At 40.7% G+C, this 24709-nt stretch overlaps 1 pseudogene; it reads left to right on the top strand.

The window, feature by feature from the left end:
* Positions 1-18365: 18365 nt before the first annotated feature.
* On the top strand, positions 18366-20122 carry LOC147426850 (uncharacterized; annotated as a pseudogene).
* Positions 20123-24709: the final 4587 nt, after the last annotated feature.

Here is a 24709-nt window from a genome sequence, read left to right on the forward strand (position 1 = left end):
TATTCCTGATACTCCTATCAAGCCACATATTAGGAGGTTTTTTAAAGCATGCATATAGTGGAGTAATAATTGGATGAATATATATGTATGCTTACAATTTCGGATATTGATTGGCACATGCTAGAGAATGTGTAGGTTCAGAGGGGTGGAAGGCCATTTGCAGCCCTTGGCCTCACATTGCTCCCCCTTCGAGAACCTTTTTCATCATCAAAAACAAAAGTGGGGTATTTCTTCTTAAAAACAATAACGTTTTCCCAAGTGACACCTTCTTTAGGTCTATCTTTCTACTTAACTAATGCTTGGTAACACACACAATGATGAGTATGTAAATCATGATAGTAAGTCAAGAATGTGATCATGTTCACATGACAAGGTATGCGGGTTCAATGAAATCAACCAAAATCTAGTGATCAATTACATTGTCATCCTTATGCAAGCATTTACATAAACGACTTACATGAAATAATGGATGAATGAGAGAATGTGCAAGGTAAAGAAATTTTGTTAGCCATATCTCCGACTTGCTTGAGTATTTTGAATACACCACAATATTTAGGAGAATACTTAGACGTAAGACTAGTTTTCAGACTTTCAGTATCTCCAACTTGCTTGACTATTTTGAATGCACCACAATATCTAGGAGAATGATTTTTAAATGCTCTAGCACACGTAAGAATACCTCTTCACCTTCCCTAAAAGTGACTTGCCGATGTTTCTCTTTATCATACTTCATATATGTAGCATGTGCTTGTTGAACATTTTGAACATTTTGATGAGTAATTTATAGCATATCCTTCTAGTCTTGGATAAAATCCTTGACTTACTATTTTTTCAGTAGCCAACCCCACTCTAATTTGTGACCTAGGTTGAAAACCATACATAAGCATGAAGGGATTGGACCTAGTAGTAACATGCTTTGTACTATTACAAAAAAATTTCAAAATAAGGAGTTAATCTTTCCAATCGGATTTCTTCTTGCAGCATATCCTCTAGCACCACCTGATTGACTCGTTCAATCTACCCATCTATCTCTGGATGATCTGCCATACTAAGATTGAGTTGTGTTTTTAACCATTCAAATACAACCCTACAAAAGTGATTATTGAACTTGGGATCACGATCACTCACAATATTGATGGGCAATCCATATAATCTATATAGATTGTCAACGGCTAACTTGCCTCACTTTGGAGTTTTAATGATGGACTTGGTTGGAATAAACTTACAAAGTTTAGTCAACTTATCTACAATTATCCTTATTGAGTCATTACCATGTATAGTGGTTGGTAGACCCACAATAATATCCATAGAGATAATCCTTATTTACCATTGGATATCTCCGAAGGATGTAAGAGACCTTCTATCTTTATGCGCTCTGCTTCATTAACTTGGAAATTTTGTTAATACAAGATGTAATTTTGGACATGCCCATGTAATCCAAGACAATAAAACTGTCATCATACGAATGCATAAGTCTTTTTTTGTGCATGGTGTCCTGCACTTGGAGTGTGATGACATTCATAAAGAATATGGCACCCAATGTCTGCATTCGTCAATACACAAACTCTTTCCTTGTGGAGTAGGTACCCATTCTCAATCAAAAAATTTCTTTGTCTAGGCAGTTCATCACTCAAAAGAGGAGAACCTTATGTGGAGGAAATAGACACACTATCAGCATTGGAGAGAGAAGGATCCCTCTTTTTGACATGACTCCACACATTGAACTATGCATCATCATGCTCACATTTACCCTTAAGAGACTCCAAAAACTCACTTTTAGGTTTCATGAACAAAAACACATTGTATCATTCTTTACGATACCGGATGTTTGCGTCATAATCCCGAAGAATCATGGCCCACCTAGCCTTTGACCCTTCAAATCAGGAGGTTGTGTAAAACATTTCATAATTTCATGGTTAAAGATATTTCAAACTAAGCATCATACAAATAAGGTCACCACTTTTTGAGAGCGTACATGATTGCATATAGCTCTCTTTCAAAAGCAAAATAAATTTCTTGTGTAGGATCAAGTTTCTTTCAAAATCAATTGGCTTTTTCTCTTGAAGAAGAATTGCTCCAATAGCTCGAATGCTAGCATTTGTCTTGAGTACAAAAAGTTTCATTTAATCCACAATAGCTAATATGGATAGCTAGAGCAACCTTAAATGCATTAAAACTTTGTTGTTGATCTTCTCCCAAAGGAAAAGCTTTGCCCTTGTCTTCAATTGGCTCGTCATAAGAATATCAATTTGTGCAAAGTTTTTAACAAATGTGTAATAAAAATTTGCAAATCATAAGAAAATTTGGAGCTATTTTAAATTTTCAGAACAAGGTCGGCATCCACATCGGAGTGATCCTTATGAAGGCTTGTAGCAAAAATTATATGCCCCAAATAGTGGATTTTGGTTTTCAAAACATCACACTTGGATTCTTTAGCATATAATTGATGGTTCCTAAGAAGGTCAACAAACATCTGCTTGAGATATCATAAGTTCTCTTTCTTAGATGCAATATATACAAGGATGTCATCAAGAAAAAAAATGAAAGACTTGTTGAGATACGATTTTAAAACACTATCTGTGAGCATCATGAAAGTGGGTGGCACATTGGTTAAACTAAAAGGCATAACCAAAATTCATAATGTCCAAATCTTATTCAAAAAGTAGTTTTAGGTATATCAACAAGTCTACTTTTTACTTGATGATACCCTGATTGTAGATCTATTTTTGTAAAAGTATGGGCATGTGTGATTTTATCAAACAACTTATCTACCCTTGTCAATGGATAACTATTCTGAATAGTAACGGCATTTGAACCACAATAGTTTACACACATGCACATACTACCGCCCTTTTTCTTTACCAAATGGGAGATGTACATGGTGAGGAAGTAGGTTGAATAAACCCTCACTAAGTTAGTCAACAAGTTGACTATCCACCTCAATAGCCTCAAAATGAATCATTTTGTTATGCGGCTGTTAATGGGATTACGACATGCAACCACATCTATGTCATGGTGCACATACCATGTCTGCAATAACCCAAGTAGTAAATCTTGTGGAAAAAAATTGGTATTCCATTTAGAGTTTGTTCAATTAACTAGCAACATTTCCTTGATGTGATGACAGAGAAGTAGTAAGAGAAGGAAGAGATGAAAGAGTAGCATGCAACATTGAGGAATTTTTAGGCACACTAGAATCATTGTCAATATTTGATAAGAAATGACACATAGAATAACACAAAAAGACTTCTTCTATTTCATCATTTAAAGAGAGCTTCATAAGCTTGGTTGTACAAATGAGTAGTGAGGAAGGGTTATCTTTCCCCCATTAAGAAGAGTTATGTACCATTGCTTTCAAACATAAGACTGTGATGCTCGTAGCTACAATGTAATGATGATCCTAGCCTATTCAACCACTCCCAAAACACCACATCCGTTCTATCCATATTCATTACCTAAAAATCTAAGGTTGTTTGATACCCTTGGAACTCAAGGGGTACACCTTTAACTTGTGTATCCCATACTTTAGCATCATGGCCATTTATCATAGCTACCTTGTAGCAGGCCAAACTAGGTTTATAATGCAAATGAGACTTTTAATAACTTATAGTTAATGAAATTATGAGAGGTTCCATCATCTACTAGGATCCTTATCTTGTGACCTTGGATATAGCCATGTATTCTCACAAGCTCATGTGGGCCATTTATCATAGCTACCTTGTAGCAGGCCAAACTAGGTTTATAATGCAAATGAGACTTTTAATAACTTATAGTTAATGAAATTATGAGAGGTTCCATCATCTACTATGATCCTTATCTTGTGACCTTGGATATAGCCATGTATTCTCACAAGCTCATGTGGGCCAAATGTCGGTTTCCACATAAAGGTTGTGATAGAGATGTAATACAACACTCATGAATCACTTCAATATGTGTTACCTCCAAATTGGACTAACAAAAATTAGGGTTCCAAGGGAAGTAATTGCAACATGTGCACCACGTTTTCCTTACTCTAGGTAGTAGATTCCCTCTTGGGACAATCTTTTTTCCATGCCCACTTCCCATGCAAGTAAAATGCTTCTCTTTCTTTGTTGTTTCAAATTACTTAATTGAAAGATGGCCTCTATGCCATTGGGCTTCTTGAGCACATCGGATGAGGTTGCCACAAATTTTATTTTATTATGTGCTTGATGATTACCATGAGATGCATGTGCATGAAAACTATCAAGAATATGTATGTTATGCAATGATTTATCATTAGGTTCATCATGAATATGTGCTTCCACTACTGCTTCCTCAAGTGTTTTGGGATCTTGGGTTTTAACATACTTCTTAAACTCGGGAGTTAACCCACATATGAACCCTCGTACCTACTACTAGAAGTCATTTAAACCCTCTAGCTTGAAGATACCATCTCTATAATGAGAGATATATGCAAGCACTTTCTTCTGTATTCGATGTTGAGAAAGAGTTTGCTCAACTCTAAGTGCCCATCATGTGAGTCAGGCTATGGTGGATGAATCCTTAATCTCACCATGGTGCTAGGGTTAGGGTTAGAGTAATAGAGATTAGGGTTGGCTATGCCAACAACAAGAGCGTAAAGATAGTATAAACACAATGAAATAAAACTCAAAGTGCAATGATTCATTAAAAAGAGCCTCTCAAATAGGCTTGATGCTTTACAATCATTGGCTAGTGCTATTGCACTTTCTTGCTATTGGATCATGTCATAATTTCATCCTTTCTAGGTGGCTAGCTAGCTTTCCCATAGAAGCCACTAGTTGGGCTTATCCCAATAATCGTCCCCTTAAGCCAAATTTGGGGCTTTTACAAAGATTTCATGATGTTATAGTGCCCAAGTCTCTTGTTGGATACATCTACAAGGTTTTTGCAATACTCATGGCAGGTCTCACTGGATTTAACACTTCGTGGTTCTCAATTGGATACATCATGGTGATTTTGAGGGGATTCAATGACCATGGTTCAGTCAAATACAACATAGACGGTTGTGAGTGTGCACATGAGCGTGTGCATACGAGTGTGGTGCAGTGCAACAGAGACAATGTTTGGTGGATCTCTTGATGAGAAGATTACCCACTGTTCCTTATTCTTTCAATATAACCAAAGAATAAGTTAGCCGTTAGAGATGGGCGGTCGACCAGCTGGCATGAATTCTAACAATCTCCCACTAGAAGGCCAACGTGGAAAAATTGGCTATAAGTGGAAGGGTTAGTATATACAACTATACAAGTGTGAAACATGACCATAGTTTCATCCTACACCCATCATTTCTATGCAACGTGCAAACCGCTCTAAGAATAGGCTCTTTGTCAGAGCATCCGCTGGGTTTTCATCCGTGTGGATTTTGGCTAACGCAATGCGTTTGTTAGCCGAAATATTTTGTATCACATGATACCTCATCTCGATGTATTTTGATTTGGAATGAAACATGGGATTCTTTGCTAATGCAATGGGTGGTCGTAGACAACATAGAAGTGACCCGTTCTTGGATAGTCCTCTTCATCCTTTTACCACATCATTTTGAGCAGGTGTGTAAGGCGTATTGAACTGTCTTCTAATGCTTCATTTGCTACAAAATTCCTTAAACTTTGAGGAGATATACTCTCCTCCATTGTCAGTTCGCAAATCTTTAAGCTTTCTACCTAAACTGCACACTTCTCGACTCGATTAGACTATATCAGATCACGAATCAACACACACGCACCGCATGACGTATTTCACTGCTTCCCACAAACACCAAGAGCCTCTTTCCCGCTCTTTGCCACAAGACACTGCCGGTTCGATGGGGGCACACTTGCCTACACACACCCACACATACACACACACACACCCAACACCATGGACACAAGCACAAGAGCAGTAGAACAGAGGGAAGGATGGGAAAATGACCACAAAAAAATGTGAGCAATGATGTTCTTTTCTTCACTCAAGACGACCAAGTACAACCAGCTTCATCGGCACAACCTTGACGAGCACAAAAACAACGGACCTCAACAACCCTAGTTGGCGCCGCCTTGATGATGGATCTTCCCTCCTCTCACCTTCGTTATAGAAGCGCCCACACATGAACTCCCTATTTCCTCGAGCCTTTGTTGTCTGAAAGAAAAGAAACCCCTGCTTGGGCTCACCCCTTCCTCAACAGAACCTGAAGAAGAAACCCAAGAAGACTTTTTTGCCTTCGCTCCTTGCTCGAAAAAAACTCTTCTCCTTTCTCTCCTTCCTTCTTTCTTCTTCTTTCTTTTTTCTTCCCTTTCCTTTCCTTTCCTTCCTTCTCCCCTTCGACAATGCCCTGTTCTTCTTTTCTCTTCCCCTTTTTATTAGTCTCTTTACAAACTTTTAGATTTCCTATTTTTTTAATTCTCAAGGGGCAACACGGCACCATCGTTGCTCCCTTTGAGTTTATTCTTTTTTGTTAAAAGGTTTTCTTTTTTCTTTTTTTTTTGGGGGGGGGGGGGGGGGGGGGGGAGGGGGGGGCACGCACCCCCGCGAGCTTGCATGCCACATCACCATCCAGTTCGTGCCTTGTTGCCACCCAAAATCGGCCATTGTTCTACCCGTAGGCATTGTGCGCCACCGAGACCGCCACCAACACAACGTTGTGCACGGCCATCACACATGCACACCATAGCCAAGAGCTCGTGGAGCTTTCTCTTCACCCTCCTTTGATGCCTTGTCATCTGGTACTTGAGGGTCCAGTCCCCGAGTTGTAAAGCACAATAAACTTGCTCCCCTTTCTCAAAGGTAAGAGGCCTTCTATGCAAATCAATGTATACAGTCTTAGCTCTATTTTGAGCCCTTTTAATATTATCTTTAGCAAGTTATAAGCATTTCATTCATATCTTCTAAAAAGTCTTTAGCTGCCTGAACCTTTTGCAATATGACTCCATAAGGAGCTCTAGGTTGAAACCCATACATTAACATAAATGGATTATATCTAGTGGAAGAGTGATTGGCACTATTATATGCAAACTCTACTATAAGTAAGTACTCTTCCCAATTAGTTTTCTGTTTACTTACATATGCTTGGAGCATATCTTTTAGGATTTGATTAATACTTTCAATTTGACGATATGTTTGAGGATACTCAACTATGCTCATGCTTAGTTTGTTTTTTTAACTTTTAAAAAAAATTCTCCAAAAATGGCTATTAAACTTCCTATCTCTATCTGCCGGTAAACATATAGCCGATAGAGATTTTCTACAAATAGTCTAACCAATTCAGGAGTTTTAAGATCATATTTGGTTGGAATAAACCTAGCCATCTTGGTTAATCTATCCACTATCACCCAGACAGAGTCGTGTTTTCTTAGTGTTCTAGGTAATCCAATTACAAAGTCCATGGAGATACTCTCCCATTTCCCAGAAGGAATGTCAAATGGATGGAGTAGTCCTCCCATCTTAAGCCCCCCATTTAAGTTGAAATGGCCTTTTGCCTACTACTAGATCACCAGATTCAACTGTGATTCTTGACGGCGTTGGTTTATCCCTATCCCATAACACACAAAATCTATTGGAACTAGTATCCAAGTTTGGGGGACATCACTTTGCCCAACTGAGCAACCACAAGTGGCAAGAAATGCTTTCAAGTCCGTGGAAATCTAACTATTTCCACCCAAACTGGACAGCTACACCCTATCAAACTCTGATAGTCTTAAGTAAGCACCCATGGCAATACACGTGTCATTTGCATGTTAAAAAAGAAAGGTGACATGTCCAACAATTGCGAATGAGCATCCATGTCTGCCAGAACACCTCATAAAAACCACGAGCACCAAAATATACCCCACGGATTGCTTGTCTTTTCAACAAAAAATCAACCCACTGACCTACATCTTGTGCCAAGGGCATCCATCTTGCCAAGGAAAAACAAGATAACCGCATTCAACGCATATTGTGCAACCGGATCCATAAGTTGCTGGACCGGAATAAGCTCGTCAGTAGGTGGTTGTTGACCTTCCCAGGCATTTCGAGCATCCACAAAATCCTTCAATCAACACTCTTTAATGATGCTTGCAGCATCCATCAAGGAGAGGTAAACATGTTTCTTACGCTTATATACAGCTTCTTCTACCATAAATCAACCAATACAGCACTTTCTACAAGCAAAGCTCTACTTCAGTTAAATTCTACTGCTTCAAGTACACACTAGTTGAGCACTCACTTTTTTTTTGTTTTTTCAAATTTTCTCTGTACAAAACCCACAAAAACTGTACATAAACCTATCTCTGCTCCACAAAACTCTGTACAAAACCTGCACTATGTATGCTAAGAGAGCACCTTCTGAAAAACAATTCACTGGCTTCTACTTTAGGGTTGGTCTGAAACGGAGCTGATCACTGCACTGGCAGAATCTGTTGCTATGCATGTGCTGCTGAAGCAGAACGAACGTGCAGGCTATTCAATTCTCTGCTGGTTGACTGCACAGTGGTTTTCTAGGTTTCGATCTCTAAAAGGGTGGAGATTGGCATACTTAAAGAAATAAGTGTAGTTCTCAAGCCATCAAGATAGTGGACAATGAATTCTGGTAAAAAACTTCTTACGTGTAGCTCTTGCACTGATAATATCAATCCTTTCATCTATTGGCCTCATTGCTACTACATAATGACTCTTCGTCTAGGACCCCCTGGTTCCGGAAAATCAACTTGGCTCAAGTCCCTTGCTAACCAACTAGATTCCAATCTGTAGATAAGAACAAATCATTTCAATAAATTCCAGGAAGACACACTGCAAGAGGTACTTCACATTAGCGACGCTCGACTGCGACGCTCAAAAGTGAAAATCCACGGCGTCGCTATGAGCATCACTATTGGTGTCTCTATTTTCTTTGTTTCATAGCGACGCCCATAGCGACGCCGTCAGGGGTAAAAAATAAACCGCGAGCGCCCAAAACTTAGATCTCAGATTTAAGTTTCGGTGCTCAAGCGAAAGAGGTAAACCTGCGCTCTCCCTCTCTCTCTCTCTCTCTCCCCCCCCCCCCCCCCCCCCCCACACACACACACACACACACACACACGAGGAGAGGAAGGAGAGCCCGGCTCCTTCCCTCTCCTCTCTCTCACGTTCCCTTCCCCTCTTTCTCTCTCCGTCCCTCACTCACACACACACATTGTGTCTTTGAGAGAGAGAGAGAGAGAGAGAGAGAGAGAAAACACATATACACACACACACATGCATAAACAAAAAGCACATACACACAAATGCATAAACATAGAATGCATACACACACACACACACATTGAGAGAGGAAGAGAGAGAGAGAGAGAGAGAGAAAGAGAAGACGAAAAGAGAGGTAAGGGGAGAAAACAAAGAGAGAGAGAGAGAGAGAGAGAGAGAGAGAGAGAGAGAGAGAGAGAGAGAGAGATAGATTAAAAAAAAGTAGAGAAAATATGAAATGAAGTGTTATAAGATTTAGGGTTAGGTCAAATTTAAAATTACATTTAAAATTAGGTTAGATTAAGATCTAAGATTAAGTTAGATTACATTTAACTTATCTTTAAAATTTACGCTAAATTTAAAATTAGGTTAGACTTAAGATTAGGTTAAGATTTAAATTAGATTTAAGATTAGGTTAGATTACATTTAGGTTTAGGTTAGATTTAGGTTTATCTTGAGTTTAAAATTAGGTTAGATTTAAAATTATGGCAAGATTTAAGATTAGCTAGGTTAGATTTAAGTTAGATTACATTTAGGTTTAGGATTTAAGATTGAATTAAATTTAGGTTTATGTTGATCGAGTTTAAGATTAAATTTAGATTTAGATTTAAGATTTAAGATTAGATTAGATTTACATTTAAATTAAATTACATTTAAATTTAGGTTAGATTTAAGATTAAATTAGATTTAAGTTTATGTTGAGTTTAAGATTAGATTAGATCTAGATTTATGTTGAGTTTAAGATTTGATTAGATTAGATCTAGATTTATGTTAGATTAGATTAGATTAGATTTTAGGGCATGCCAATGAAGGCTTTGCCCAAAGAGCAAACACTAGGTACACAACAATATGTATATTCCCATCAAAATCTAACACGTATTAACTCACCCACTAACCATGTTCAATTAGCTCAGAATCACCATATGTTCAATTAAGTAGACTTAAGATTACAATTTGAATTTAGTTTTTATATTAAAGTCTACCTTCGGGATTACGAAAAAAAATTAGAGTTAGGCGAACGGTGAAGTTAGCCTTGCGTTCTTACACGACCGGCTGAAGTTGCCACCTTCTCAACTCTCTACGGATAGGCGAACGGTGATCCCTCTCTTCCTCTCTACGGATACAACCTTAAGTTGGAAAGATTTCAACGGTATGATACTCAGATGGAGGCAACATGTAATGTGCTAAGCAATCCCTCAAACAAGGATCTGCTGTGAAGAGATGTTAAGATGCTGTGAATTGCTACAGCTAGAGAAGAGGCAAAGGGGTTTTGTCCACTACATGTACTATCATGTAGATGTGGGTGTGTAGATTTCTCATACCCACAAATATAGGCATTGACCAATAAAGACGAGATTATAACCCGGTGGTTCTGATCTCCGTGCACCTCTAGACCGAGGTGTGCGGGGATATACATGACTAGAGAATGTGAGGTAGTTTACAGTGTGAACACAGAGAGAGAGAGAGAGAGAGAGAGAGAGAGATAAGACGGAGGATGTCAATAGAAGATTAAATTTATGTACAAGTTATAAGGTTTTTACATTCATTATGAGTAGTGAGGAGGATGTGGGGCCGTCCAACTAAAACACCTATCTCTCAACAAGGATCTTATGTCCTTGTAATCAATGCAAGCATGTTGTGCGATGGACAAGACGTGTTTCTTTGCAGCACGTTCGCGAATTTGGCGAGTTTGATCTATCTATTATAGATCAAGTTGTTGCCAAATATAACTCGTCGGACTCTAACGCTGGCCAACAGGTAGCAATCTTGCAACCCAATAGACATGTTTGCAGGCGCTTTGGTCAAGCAGTATACGTGAGGCCACAAGATGTAGCCTTTGACAGCTCGAAGGATGATCATGCAGACCACATTCCCAATGAGGCAATGTTTGAGCCCGAGATTAATGAAATGATCGAGACGATCATGGATTCAGAAAGGCTTATCTATGATGATATGAAAAGTGAAGCCGATATGCCATTGTATGATGGAGCACGTGTGTTTAGATTGAAGGCACTCCTGGTTCTTCTCAACATGCAGGCAAAGTTTGGATGAAGTGACACTAGCGTCACAGCGCTTTTCAGGTGATCTATTATGATGTGTTTACTTCAATAAAAAACTCTAGATGTATAATGATATGTAGAATGCACACAGGAGACAAATTCACAAGAACTTCACAGGAATCTCTCCACACAGGAATCCCTCCCCCTTTATGAGTCCTCTCTCTCTCTCTCTCTCTCTCTCTCTCTCTCTCTCTCTCTCTCTCTCTCTCTACACAAGAATTTCTCTCCCTATTATCTATAGTATAGATTATAACTTATCCATGTTTTCTTATCCATTCAATATTAAGATTAACTGTTCTGTGTTTAATGCAGGTATGGATGATGATGAGTTTCTTTCTTCTTTGTCACCCCAGCAAGCAGAGGAGGTGGTACGAGGAGCGTCATCGCTCTGGAGCACCATCACGTTGTTCCACTCCTTCAACGTCTCCCTCTGTTTCGGAGCATTTACATGCTCCAAAGCTTTGGTGTCGACTAGATGCTCTTCACACTCGTTTAGGCACCGACACTCTAGTGGTGGCGACGGCGATTGCTGTGGGGATGCCGTCATAGATGCCTTGACACCGCCTCGTGTTTGATGAGGCTCCTTACCTTCCCCTTCTTTGCCCACCCCCACACCAACCACGACATCACCATCTATGCCAGGTTTTGCACGGCTATCGGCCGTTCTTGACTACACACCACTAGCTACTCCTCCGGGAGTTACCCCACTCCTCGCTTCGGGGCTCAGACTCCAGTGGAGACACTTGATGTCTGTACCCCCATCGAGACGTCGTTAGAGACCCTTGCCGAGACACTCAGGTACTCTGTCGACATCAGCGGCGACGTCATCTTGGATGACGAAGGCAAGAAGCGCGGTCTTTTCTCTCAAGTGTTTAGACACTACATACTAAACACCTGGAGTGAAGTGCCAAGTGAATTAAAAGACAGAGTCATCAGCATGCTGCATGATAAGTTTCCTGTGTCAAGTCGGGATGAGCGCTTCAATGAAGACCCGATGAAGGTTCGAATGCGCGAATACTGCAAGCACAAGCTTCTGAAGTACAAAAAGCAATAAAGCATGGGTAGAACAGACTAGATTGGCTGGCCAAAGAAGATTGGAAGAGTGCGAAGCGAGCAGTGCACGAAAATCCTGACAAGTGGAAGCAACAAAAGGAGGCAGCCAAAGCTCGAGTAGAGGAAGGGAGCTCGCACCACTTGGGGAGCGGTGGGTGAGCATCATTTGAGGTCTATTTTGTAAGTGTTTTTGCATTGCTCTTTAGGTTTGGTAGTTATGTCTATTTGTACTTTTAAATTCTTACATAATTGATTCTTTGTATGTTTTGAACAGTGGTCAATGATTGACAGGACGTGACCCCACACCGTACTCGCGCGAGTACGAGCGCGTGTACGCAGGCAAGAAGGGCTTAAACGCTCTAATGGACATTCTGAGTTCTCGCGGCGGCATGGTTAGTATTTCACTTTACTCTTTTATATTTGTTGTGTTTTAATGATAAGCTAAGAAAATAGATTGTTTTGTAATTTTATGTTTATACTTATAGAAAGTCTTATTGTTTTCTTCTGTAGACCCGACAGATACGCCGCTTGGACGATATGAGACGTCTGATTAAACAATGTCAGTCTAGCCATAGGCAGATAGCATTAGTTTCATTTTGTCATAGCATGTATAATAAGATGACGTGTATAAGTCTTTTTGTAACTATTGGAAAACCATGTATTTTCTCAATAATGACAATGGTGTTCTAACTATTACATTTGCAAAGCTTAACAATCAAGTGATTTTTCATATGATGTGTATAATTGTCATTGATTTACTTTGGTCAATTTACTTTTGTCAGTTTTGTATCTTTATTCTAAAACAATACTATGCATGATGGAGTTAATGGTTATATTGTCTTGTGGGTGGGTCTATACGTTGCACTTTCTTTCAAAGGTGAATCTGGGCTTATCTTGGATTCATTTAGATTTACTCTATTATTAAAACATTCAATATGGTTGATGGGTGTGCCCTGCCACCCAAATTTTTTTTACTCTCAGACTTCGTTATATAAGGCTCTGCAACGTCACTATGACGGTCGCTATAGGAAGCTTACAACCATCACTATCTACGTCACTATATAGTGATGCAAATAACGACGCAGACAACGACGTTCCCATAGCGACGGTCTTAGCGACGACGGGGAATATAAAAACCCAATGTATTTCCGTCGCTAAAACGTCACAAGTGTACACAACATCTTGTAGTGACAAAGAAAAATGCATGAAAGACTTACATGTTTTGCGGCACGATTCTAGACAAAAGGAGAGATAAGTTACAATGTGCATAAGTTTGAAGACTTTCTGCCTAAGAAGATATCTTCCTACATCAGTCAGCATGATGTGCATTTGGGTGAGTTGACAGTATGGGAAACTCTTGACTTTTCGACTAGATGTCAAGGGACCGGTAACAAGTATGGTGAGTATTAGCTATGGATCCTTTGAAAATCATACTATTTCTTTATGAAGGTAATAAGAGATACTATTTCTTTATGATAGCCTTAATATGAGATTCTCCTATTTTGACCTTTCTAAATTATCATTCTACTAATACTAATCAGGCAACAGCTACACCTGGGATACAAAATAGTCTTCAAACCTTGGAAAAGTAAACGTGCTACTGTCGTCTTTGACAAGGAAGAAGACTATGAACATGATTCCAAAATTGTTTACTGAGGGTCTTATGTTTTCCTTTGAAGTACAGGAGAAATTATGGCAGGACATTCAAGAGTACTTTTTATGGATGAGATATCGACACCTCAACAACTTACCGGATTGTAAAATGCATTAGTTAGCTTGCTCATCACATGGACTTCACCATTCTTATGTGACTCCTCCAGCCTGCAAAGGCATCTGCATGTGAGATGCATGCACACACAACAACCATTTCATCAGCGCCCTTTCCTTTGGTTTGTTGATCAATATGTTCAATAGTTATTCAGAAATTTCCTATACTCTCTTCAGAGTTGCAGTATTTTTCAAACAAAGGAGTCTTCAATTTTTCCCTCCATGGGCATACACTCTACTAGCACTCCTAACAAGGCTCCCAATCTCAATGTTTGAAGCTGCAACTTGGGTGGGTTTGACATATTACAGCATAGGGTTTGCGCCCGCAGCTAGTAGGTAAGCACCATGTCCCATTCCTATTCTAAGAATAAAAATCATTGCAGTTTACTGCTTCCAATAATTGCGTTTTAATTGATACCACAGAAAATCAGAAAATTTATCTGCACTGGGCAGATAAGCTTAAGGAGAAACCATACAACCTTCCATGAGAGAGAGACAAAATGAAATGTTATATTATACATCTTCAGAGGCCAGAATGACCTATGAGACCCGAAAGATAAAATGTATGGGAAAGAACTAAAACAGCTAAAATAATATAAAACTATAGGGCACTATGAGAGGGAGGGAGGGAGGGAGCGGTTGCTACTCACACAGCAACCAAGATACAATCTCATAAAGTGTCAAGAGGATAAAAAACATCATCATCGTCATCGGTGTCCCAGGATGTCAAGCATCCACTGTCAAATCTTGTCAATGTCGTCCACGGTCAATACTCTGACTGGGCGTCTTCTGTGTAGAAGTAGAGTAGTCCTGATCTTTTGTTGTAGTCTCCATCGATGTCATGATGCTCCTCGTAGTCATGGGTATCTGGATCTTCCAAGTTCAAGGGCTCGGTCAATCAATGTACCTCTGGTACGGGTGGACTCTAAAGTCTATTGTGGTGGTTGCTCCTCTGGTTGCATAATGGCTAGTATGAAGAAGTTTATCCTATGTCTCTGGGAATGTCTCTCTCCACTTAATCTCCTCAGTAGACCAATCCTGGTATCTCATCACTCTAGACAATGGTCCAAATGCCTCGTTGAAAATCCAATGAAAACGGTGTCAAAGTTGACGATGTGGAAGAGTAGAGCAATGGGGAGAGTACACACACACACACACACACACACACACACACACAATGCTGAAACAACCAACCTTGGCAATGAATTGATGATAATACAATGGGGGCAAGGTGGTGCTTATATACTCACCTTAGCAAATTGCCCTACCCAAACTTTGACAAATAAGTAAAATAAATACCTAAACCCAAAATAAATATTGGGATCACAATGGACTATTCACTTGAGATACTATTACTTTAACACCATCTCTTCAGTTCATGGTGGACATATGTAGGAAGATCAAGTCGATGAAGAAGCTACCATGGACACCCCAATCGTTGATCACTCTCCTGAATATACCTCGGTTCTGCTACTACTAACTTTTTACCTTAGAAGAATGCCATCTTCAGCACTGCTTAGTAATAGAAAATTGAATTGTAGACCACACTACATCCAAGAATCCCCATTCGTGAACTATGAACACATCACATTCAAACATTCCTAGACTATGAACTTTGAAACACATCCTGTCCATAATAGGGCCAACAACAATGGATTGGTGCACTTATCCATAGTGTTTTAGATATGTCCGATTGGTTCCTTTCCAGATGCATGCGCATTGAACTCCGACCCACATGTCCAGACACCGATAAATTGAACTCCAACACATAGGTCCAAATCATTTGTAGGGAGCATCTTTTGCCCCTCTCTGCCACTCACAAGCCTCTCCCTAGCTGAAGCTAGTTGTGGCAACCACGAGCTGAATAGCAATCTAGTGTCATGGCCATTGTGGTCATCATCACGTGAGCCATGCCGATCTCCTCTATCAAATGTTTATCATTGTTATCTATTTCCATCTTTCTTTTGCCTTTGTCCTTTTGTGAGTTCTTGCTTTTGCCTTTAGCTTTGCATTCCAGAGCCAAACAAAGCGTCTTCTTGCATTTATAACAACAACTCTCGGACCTCATGCTGTCCTCGTCAAGCTTGCTGTTGCTTTTGTCCTCTAGTGAACTCGTAAATTTACTTTTGGCTTCACAATCCCAAGACAAACAAATTGACAACATGCTTGAGAACTTAAGTTGTGCAGAGGCTACTACCTGGGCATAAGCCCACTCACTATCCATAACCAGGGTTTGATCTTGGTTAGCTATTTTTTATGCAGACCACTGTAGGAACAAACCCTTCAAAACTTCACACCTCAAAGCTAGCTTGGACAAGTAGGCCAAAAGAACCCTTTTTTGAGGTTGATATTCTAGCATTTCATAACGCTTCATCAAGAGATGCAGCTTCAAAGAGTGACTGCTTCTTGAACACCCCAATGTAGCATTTCAAAACACATGTGCTGGCAGACTATCGCAAGGCGCCTCTCAAAACACTGATGAGAAGTATCAAAACAGGGCATCTCTCACTTACGTCTTATAATGCTATGCCAAACAGTGCATTGCAGAAAATGGTCCTTCACAAAGATGGCATTTTGAAACGCTACAGAGAGGGGGAAGGGGGGTGGGTGCTAAAGTAGCGCAGGCAACTATACCTCAAAAATGCTAGAGCGAGAGAGAGAGAGAGAGAGAGAGAGAGAGAGAGAGAGAGAGAGAGAGAGAGAGAGAGAGAGAGAGAGAGAGAGATCGTTGAACCAACCAACTAGGCAATGAATTAGTGATTTACAACGGAGACAAGGTGGTGCTTAGATAGTCACCTTAGCGAATCTCCCTACTCAAACTTTTTCACAAATAAGTAAAATAAATACCTGAAGCCAAAATGAATATTGGGATCACACTGGGCTACTCACTTGAGATGCTATAACTTTAACAAACGGCTTCGTATATCGTAGTACACTAGACAATGACATATATAATGCAACTCTCTCGCTCCATATGACATTACGGACATGTCCTAGCCTCCACTGGTACTCCTCTGAATCTACCAGTCTCAATCTCAAGTTGATGTGAAGATGTGCGCATCTAACCAATAGCACATCGTATCCCATGAAATAAATGAGTGTCCATGTAGGTAGGTCTAATCATAAACCCATTCTCCATAAGCTGGAGAAGATGCTCTTTATAGAAAGTCATCTTCATACTCGGCCATATCCATTTTAGTTTCATGTCTAACTGAATCAAGTCCTATCTAATGAGTCTGGCGGTCTTTGTCTGCATGAGGGACAGGAAGGGTGCATCCATGGAGGGGGGAAGTCCGTCCATACTGAAACCATGTAACTAAAACTAGGATATGATCTGTGTATACCAGCAATATGTATCTCCTTGTCACGCTAGTTGACAAGAGGACTCCAAGGCTAGCCAGGCATGGGGACTGATCTAGTGAGTATCTCTACCACCAACAGGGGGGGTCAACTAGCTCTACATGAATAATCTCATGTGGTACTGAAGCTTTGGCTCTAATCATTCGAGAAATCATAGAAACCAACGGCCTTTCCAAGAAGCAAGAAGAGTATACAACTTTCAAACTACCTCAACACGCTAACAATCGAATGTCGCTCGCTGCTGCTGCGTCTCCCCCCCTCGCTCGCTACTGCAAGGCCCCCCTGCTCCCCATTGCCCTCGCTCCCTTGCCCCTCACTAATGCCCTCCCTCTTGCTGCCCCTCCCCTCTTGCCCTGCTTGCCCCACTCCTCAGCACCCCTCTCCTCCCACCCCAGCGTCCCACACTCCTCAACCAGTCCCCCCCCCCCCTTTTGTTTTTTGATTTTCCTCCTTGGTCTCCTCCTTTTGTTCTTTGGTCATGCTAGTCATGATTTGCTTCAACAGGAAAACACCCTCTCTCCCCTTCCTTCGGAGTTGAAAACACAGAGGGAGGCTCGTGCTCCACCTCAGAGGGACTTAGATGAAGCTCCCTTGTCGACGCCGTTGAGCCCACCATCTGACTTGCTATGTCGCCAATAGAGCAAGCAAGCCTTGCAGCAAAGGTGGAGTGCCTTCAATCCACCTCTATTATCTACAAGATCATTGGCAGTTGACCTAGAAAAAGAAACTCCCAAGATGGCTGCCAAGGTCATTTAGATGAGCGTGCTGGTCATCTGAGCGGTCAGGGCTCATTTTCAACAATGGTGCCATGGTTTTGACCCAGCTTCAGATGTTCTTGCCGATGAAGCAAATCTGTCCATTTCGGTTTGCTTCCTCAGCCCAAGGAGAGAATACCTCCTGTTTTTTTCCAGGATTAGTTTCGAGATCGGGAAAATCTTGGAGGCCTTGCGCATGACAGCTTCAATTGCTGCCAAGGCTGCAGGTATTCCCATAGTACGCATTTTGGTTCAAGCCACTCACACCCTCCCGACGGTAGTTCTTCTACCTAGGGTGAGTGGTGGGTGGCTCCACCAAAGGGTGAAGTATTCGGACTCCCCAACAAGTGCTTCATTTGTAGACAGATGTGCCACTTAACGAAGTCCTATCCTCGCAGGAGATCTTGACCCGGATACCAAAATGAGGTATTACGCAATCCGATTGCTTCTATTGAGGACATCTATAAGTTTACCAAGTTTATGATAATACCTTGGCAGCTTCTAGTGGTGGCCCAACGGATGGAGACACTCCTCATAGTGGTTCCTCCACGTCAAAATTGAAGCCCTCGATTGCTTCGAGAGCCACAGGTCACTCGTTGAATCCTCCGCAAAAGAAATCCAAAAATGACGGCAAATCAAAGGCAGCTCATATGGAAGATCAAAAGAAAGACTGTTGTTTTGACTGCAACCAGACTGGCCAAGGAAGCTCGCCCAGAAGAAACTACAAGTACTCTGAAAATTTCATAAACACCATTTTGCACTGTTTGTTCTAGGTAGGACTGGTATTCTTTGAGAAAAGCACTCGACTGAAGCTCTGATACCACTGTGATGGGAGGGCACCACGTGCCACCGGAAAAGAACAAGCGGAACACCCTTTTAGGTACTTCAATAACAACTGAAATGAAAAAGATACACGACGCGCAAGACGTGGAGTGGCGGAGTTCCATCCCAAGAGAACACTGGCTCCAAACAATGCCGCCCGTTTTGGTATTTCTCTATATTGCTTCAACAAGTTACAGCTCGGTGGTTGTGGCTCTATAACTGCTCTAGCGAGAATGCCAGAGAGAGAGCCCACCCTTCGTATGTAAGCCCTAGGCCATCCAAAAGCAATTTACAGAAATAGCATTTAGCTCAAAATCATATTGTCAAAAGCATCTGGTCTAAAGGCTGTCAACACAAAATCGATGCATGCTATTCTCAGTTGCTTGTTTCAATCGATGCATGCTATTCTCAGTTGTTGGTTGATCATCTCTCCAACTCCTCTCAGAGCAACAAGGACCCCTCAGATGGTCTCTACACATGCAATGCAGTAGATATTGTCACTGCCTCCCAAATAGTAGCAAGACGAGGACGACCCTCAACAGTGGTAGCTTCCTTGCTCAAAATGGAGGAAACCCTTAGTTTTTTGCAAGACAGTGGATCTATTGCTTACAACCATGGAACTAGCAATGGAGCCTGCAGCAATGGGAAAACCTTGATAATAGGGCAGCTTCCCACAACCATGATTCTTGCATCAATGTAGGACAAGAAGAGATGCAAAATGGTGGTGTGCTCCACAAAAGCACGAGGCGTGATCTTCACAACAATCCCATGCAAAATCATTCGGCAAATTTCAACAATGGACATGTTGTACACTTTGATGGCATGGAAATATATGTGTACAGGCAACTTGCCGGGTTGCAACTATGTGCAAATGCACGCAATTCAAACCCTAGCTATGAAGAGGAGGATGATGTAGATGATATTGATGAGACTAAGAGGCAACACGAAGAGGACACTGTCGTGCTTAGAGCGAAGGAAGAGGAACATGCCCGTAGATTAGCCCCCCTCCCTCCTGAGCGTTGTGAAGCTATTCATATTGCCATGCAGAGTATCTACTTAGGTGGTTATCGGCCTGAGTGGGCAGACAAGATTCTTGAAGAGCGATGGCTGCAGAGGCTTAGAGGGAGATGATCACCAAGTGTGTAAAAGATTGATAAGAAACAAGCACATTATTCTTCATTTTTTTTGAGGTAAACATTTGGTCATGGTTGACAAACCTTCAGCTTGATTGGGCTTCATTGCCTACTAATGGTGTACATATTACTAAAACCAATGAAAACATAAGCAAGTTTGGCATAAAGTTCAGAATTTAATTTTTTAGAGAGAGAGAGAGAGAGAGAGAGAAGATGCAAACATGGCAACACATCAGTAGAAGCATGTGCATGTGTGTGTCTTTGGGGCACAGCAAGAGACGCACGTGGCATTCATTTGGATTGGAAACAATAGTAGCTCATGCGAGAACTTCATCCAAAAATTGTGTGCTCTGCTATGTGAGTATGGACATTGCTCACATGGACCATCCATGCTACACGAGGAGTTGAGCCCTACACTCTCAGCACCAACCCTGCACTCTTGGCATGGGCTGATGCATCATATTGTGTGCTACCCTGTTGGGGGGAGAGAGAGAGAGAGAGAGAGAGAGAGAGAGAGAGAGAGAGAGAGAGATTCCATGCAACATTGAGAGAGAAAAGAAGAAGAGGGGATTCTCTTAATTTCAAAAGTGAATTCCAGAGAGACCTCAAAGCTTGAAGGGATAAGACTTGAACTCAAAACATGGAGAGAGGGTTGTGGGGATGGGTGGAGGTTATCTACTCCATGGATGGTACTATAACATTAGCAATGTCATCGTGGGGAGAAGGGTGTGGAAGCTCGATATTCAAATAAGTGGATACTAAACGTGGATGCCAAAAAGATAGTTTTTCTCTTGGCCACCACAGCAACGCGTTGGTCATATACTTTTTCTTTATGAAGCTTTTAAAAAAAATGCGAGCAAGAGAGAGAGAGAGAGAGAGAGAGAGAGAGAGAGATTGAGAGAGATTTTATTATCGTCCTCGGAGTTCAAATATACCTATGATGGAGAGACCACACTGTGGCTGGGACAGGAAAGTGTGTAGGTCTAAGTCATGGCTGAAAATGTGAGAGAAGCAAGTTTGGATGTGACCAAAAGCTGAGCACTCTTGCAATGTGTGGTACTCAGACTCTCAAACTTGCAGTGAGCATAATGTGCACAATTGATTTGATTCTTCTCCATTGCCCCAACGCCTTTTCTCGCATCGAAGGAAATGGGAGCTAAGCCGAATGGCTGCGATAGTGCGTATCGCCGACAAGGGGATAGGCTCAAGCATGTAAGTGTGAGTACGATTTCCTCTTTCAATGAAGAACGTGGTTTTGTAGTTGGGAGCAATGTGGGTGGTGTAATGTATGAAGCATGACACACCGGATTTCTCCCAAGCCGTAATACATTGGCGTCGCAGAAAAGCTTCATTCACTTGGGAGTCAATTGAAGCATCATGTAGCAAGAGTAATACATCCCATCTCCCAAAACACTTTTTTATGTCTTGCATCCATCCCGTGCTCAAGATCTTGCTTCCCATACAATTATAGGAAGTCGATGTGAGAGGTTTTGACGCATCTTTATCATATACTCCACAACCCTTTCCATGCCCATAACCTCATTTGGAAGAGATCTTGACTCAAGAAGTAGGAGCATATATGAGTGTGTGTCTTAACTTGGAGAAAGTTTGTAAGAAAACGCTTTTGGACATTCTCAAACTCTTTCCATGTAGACTTTGAGATGCTTCTGTCCCACACTTCAACTCCATAAAGAAGGAACCGGTGTCATCAATGCATCAAAAAGATACTTCTTGAGAACCCAACACTTGATGTTTCCCACATTACACATGTTCTCAAATGCATAATATTCTCTCTTTTCCGCTTCCAAACGACGCATAGCACATTCATGCCACTTGTGATTGGACAGAACCTCAAAGCCAAGGTACTTAAAGCTCTCAACAACTTCAAGTGTCTCATTGTTGTACACAATGCATGGCTTCTCCTTATGGTTGGTTTTCACAAGCATAACCTTTGTTTTGGATTCATTCACAATCAGCCCACTATGCAAACAAAAGTTCTTAAGGACAACCATAAGCTTTTGTGCATCTTCTAAAGTGTGTGCTAGAAGCACTACATCATCCGCATACAACAAAAGCATGATTACCGCATTGCAAATAGTGACCTCTTCGATGCATTCTTCTTGCATAAAGTCAAGTATCATTTGTTCTAATTGATCGATACATAGACCAAAGAGAGTTGGTGACAACGGACATCCTTGTTTAACCCCAATAGTGCTTATAAAAAATTTTGAAATTTCTCTTCCCATGCGCAATTGACGAATCACGTTGTCATAGATTCAAGAGACCACAAGCATAAACTCACTTGGCACTTGGAGTTCTTCCATCCTTCTCCACAAATTGTTACATGGAATCATATCAAAGGCTTTCTTAAATTCCATAAAACAACAATACAATCGCTTGCCTTTCAACTGACTTTCCTCCATGAGAGCACGAAGAGTGACAAGATGATCAATGGTGCTATGACATCGACAAAAACCCGCTTGTCATTTTGCACGCATGTCATTCTCTTCAACCCAATCACTAAATTTCACCTCCACTAGGCACCCAAACAACTTTTCCATAAGAGACCCAATCATTATAGTCCGGTAGTTGTTTACAATTCTTTACATCTCCTCCTTTATGCAAAGGCTTAACCCAATTAGTACTCCAATCATAAGGCATACCATGTTGAAGTGCAAAGTTAAACATATCACACGTCCACTCATTGATAAAATCTCTCGTCCATTTGATCATCTCCGGCTTGATACCTTGAAGATCTCCCGCTTTGCGAGTGGCCAACTTTTCAAACCCACCACATACATCCTTAATAGAAAAAAAAAGAGGGCATACATGAGAGTGAACCATAAAATAGTATTTTTGTAGCATTTGCTTGCTCATATAATTGCCTACAATGTGTGTACATATCCACAAGACTCAAGTTACTAAAATTCTCAACCCGCTTATCCTTCAGGTTTCTCCAAAATCTTCCACATGCATATGCATTTTCTTGGACTTGAAAAAGTTGTTGCTTTACTTCCCATCTTCTTCTCTTCTTTTGAATCAATGCCTTGTATGTATGCAAATGACTTTGATAGTTGTTTTTGTCCATAGTTGTATCAAGATTTATCAAGGAATTTCGAGCATCTTGACATTCTTTATCAAACCACCTTTTGCGTAATCTATCTTTGTTAATACCATGGAGATGCTTTCTAGCAAAGCATTCTTCAACACAAAAACAAATAACTTTCTTGAAAGCTTCCCATTTAGTTTCCAATGGTGCGTCATATTGAAGCTTTGTCATCCATAATTTTGCTCAACCATTTCAATGTACATTGGTGCCCATTTGAAATCCATACATAGTGATAATTTATCTTTCCTTTGGCTGAGATTATCATGCTTAGTTACTTCTCCACATGAAAGGTCAATACACAAGGTCCGATGGTCGGATTCCGGGCTCCATTGACCAAACATAAAACTCTTTATGCGATACATGATGGCTTCAGAGAGTAGCATATAATCAATCACATTGTCCCCATTATGTTTCTTACATGTAAATCCATTGGTTCCACTCCACCAAGATACACCATTGGCAATGAGTATACCCGTGCTATTACACATGTGTAAAAGTAACTTTCCATAGTGATCCGGCTCTTTCTCATCCATTGAAGTACAATCATACAAGTGAACTTCCTCCAAATCTCTTGAAATGTATGACATATCAAATTGTTGAGTATCATGTTGCAATGTTTTTGTGCAAGCATTCATATCCCCAAATACAATAACATCACCTTTGCCTTTGAAATAAGCAATGTCCTCTTCTAAATCAAAAAATGCCTGATCTCTATCCATGCAAGCATAAAAGGGGGAATCACGACGAGAAATGTAGTAACCGGCTACAAAAATGGATGTTCTTTTTAGTGTCATAATTTTCAGTCATACATAACGTTTGTACTTGTCATCTGTCACAATTGATACAAAATCTTTTAATCCTTTCTTAACCATACATGCTACCCCCTCTTTGTCCTCTTCGTTGTTTGAGATTCTTTGACCACATCAATTAATGTACATTGTAATCCTCCAAACCGTTAATCCTTTGTGTATCATGCTCCCAAGTTTCAACAAGAAGTACAACATTGGCTTTGCTTGCTAGTTCATCAATGCCAACCCCCGCATTCCATGGATATCCGTTATAATTCCAAAAGCATATTTTCAATTGTAACTCGGTCTCATAGGTCACGCATCTCTATTTGCTCAAGGGACTTACCTTCTCCTTGGGCACATTATCTTCGTGAGAGATCTCCTTGTTTTTCTTATTCTTTTCATCATATGCCTTGCAATGCATATTTTGTTGTTTAATAGTGCGATCTTCATATACAAAACATTTTGTATCCCTCAAATAGATCCAACTATTATCAAGGATAATCTTTCGTTTGGTCTCATCCAGCATGGTGCATACAATTGGCCGTTCTCCCGAGCGAAGAGCTCCTTGCTTCCCTACTCTATGTGCTCCCTAGACCATAACTCCGGACATGCCAAAGTGAGTTTGGAAGAAATCTTCGATAACCATGGTAAGAGAAGGAGGTGTCTCTAGCTTCCTTTCGAGAAT

The sequence above is a fragment of the Adiantum capillus-veneris genome, chromosome 24 (genome assembly GCF_014529385.1).
Source record: "Adiantum capillus-veneris isolate H3 chromosome 24, ASM1452938v2, whole genome shotgun sequence".
NCBI classification, from domain to species: Eukaryota; Viridiplantae; Streptophyta; class Polypodiopsida; order Polypodiales; family Pteridaceae; genus Adiantum; species Adiantum capillus-veneris.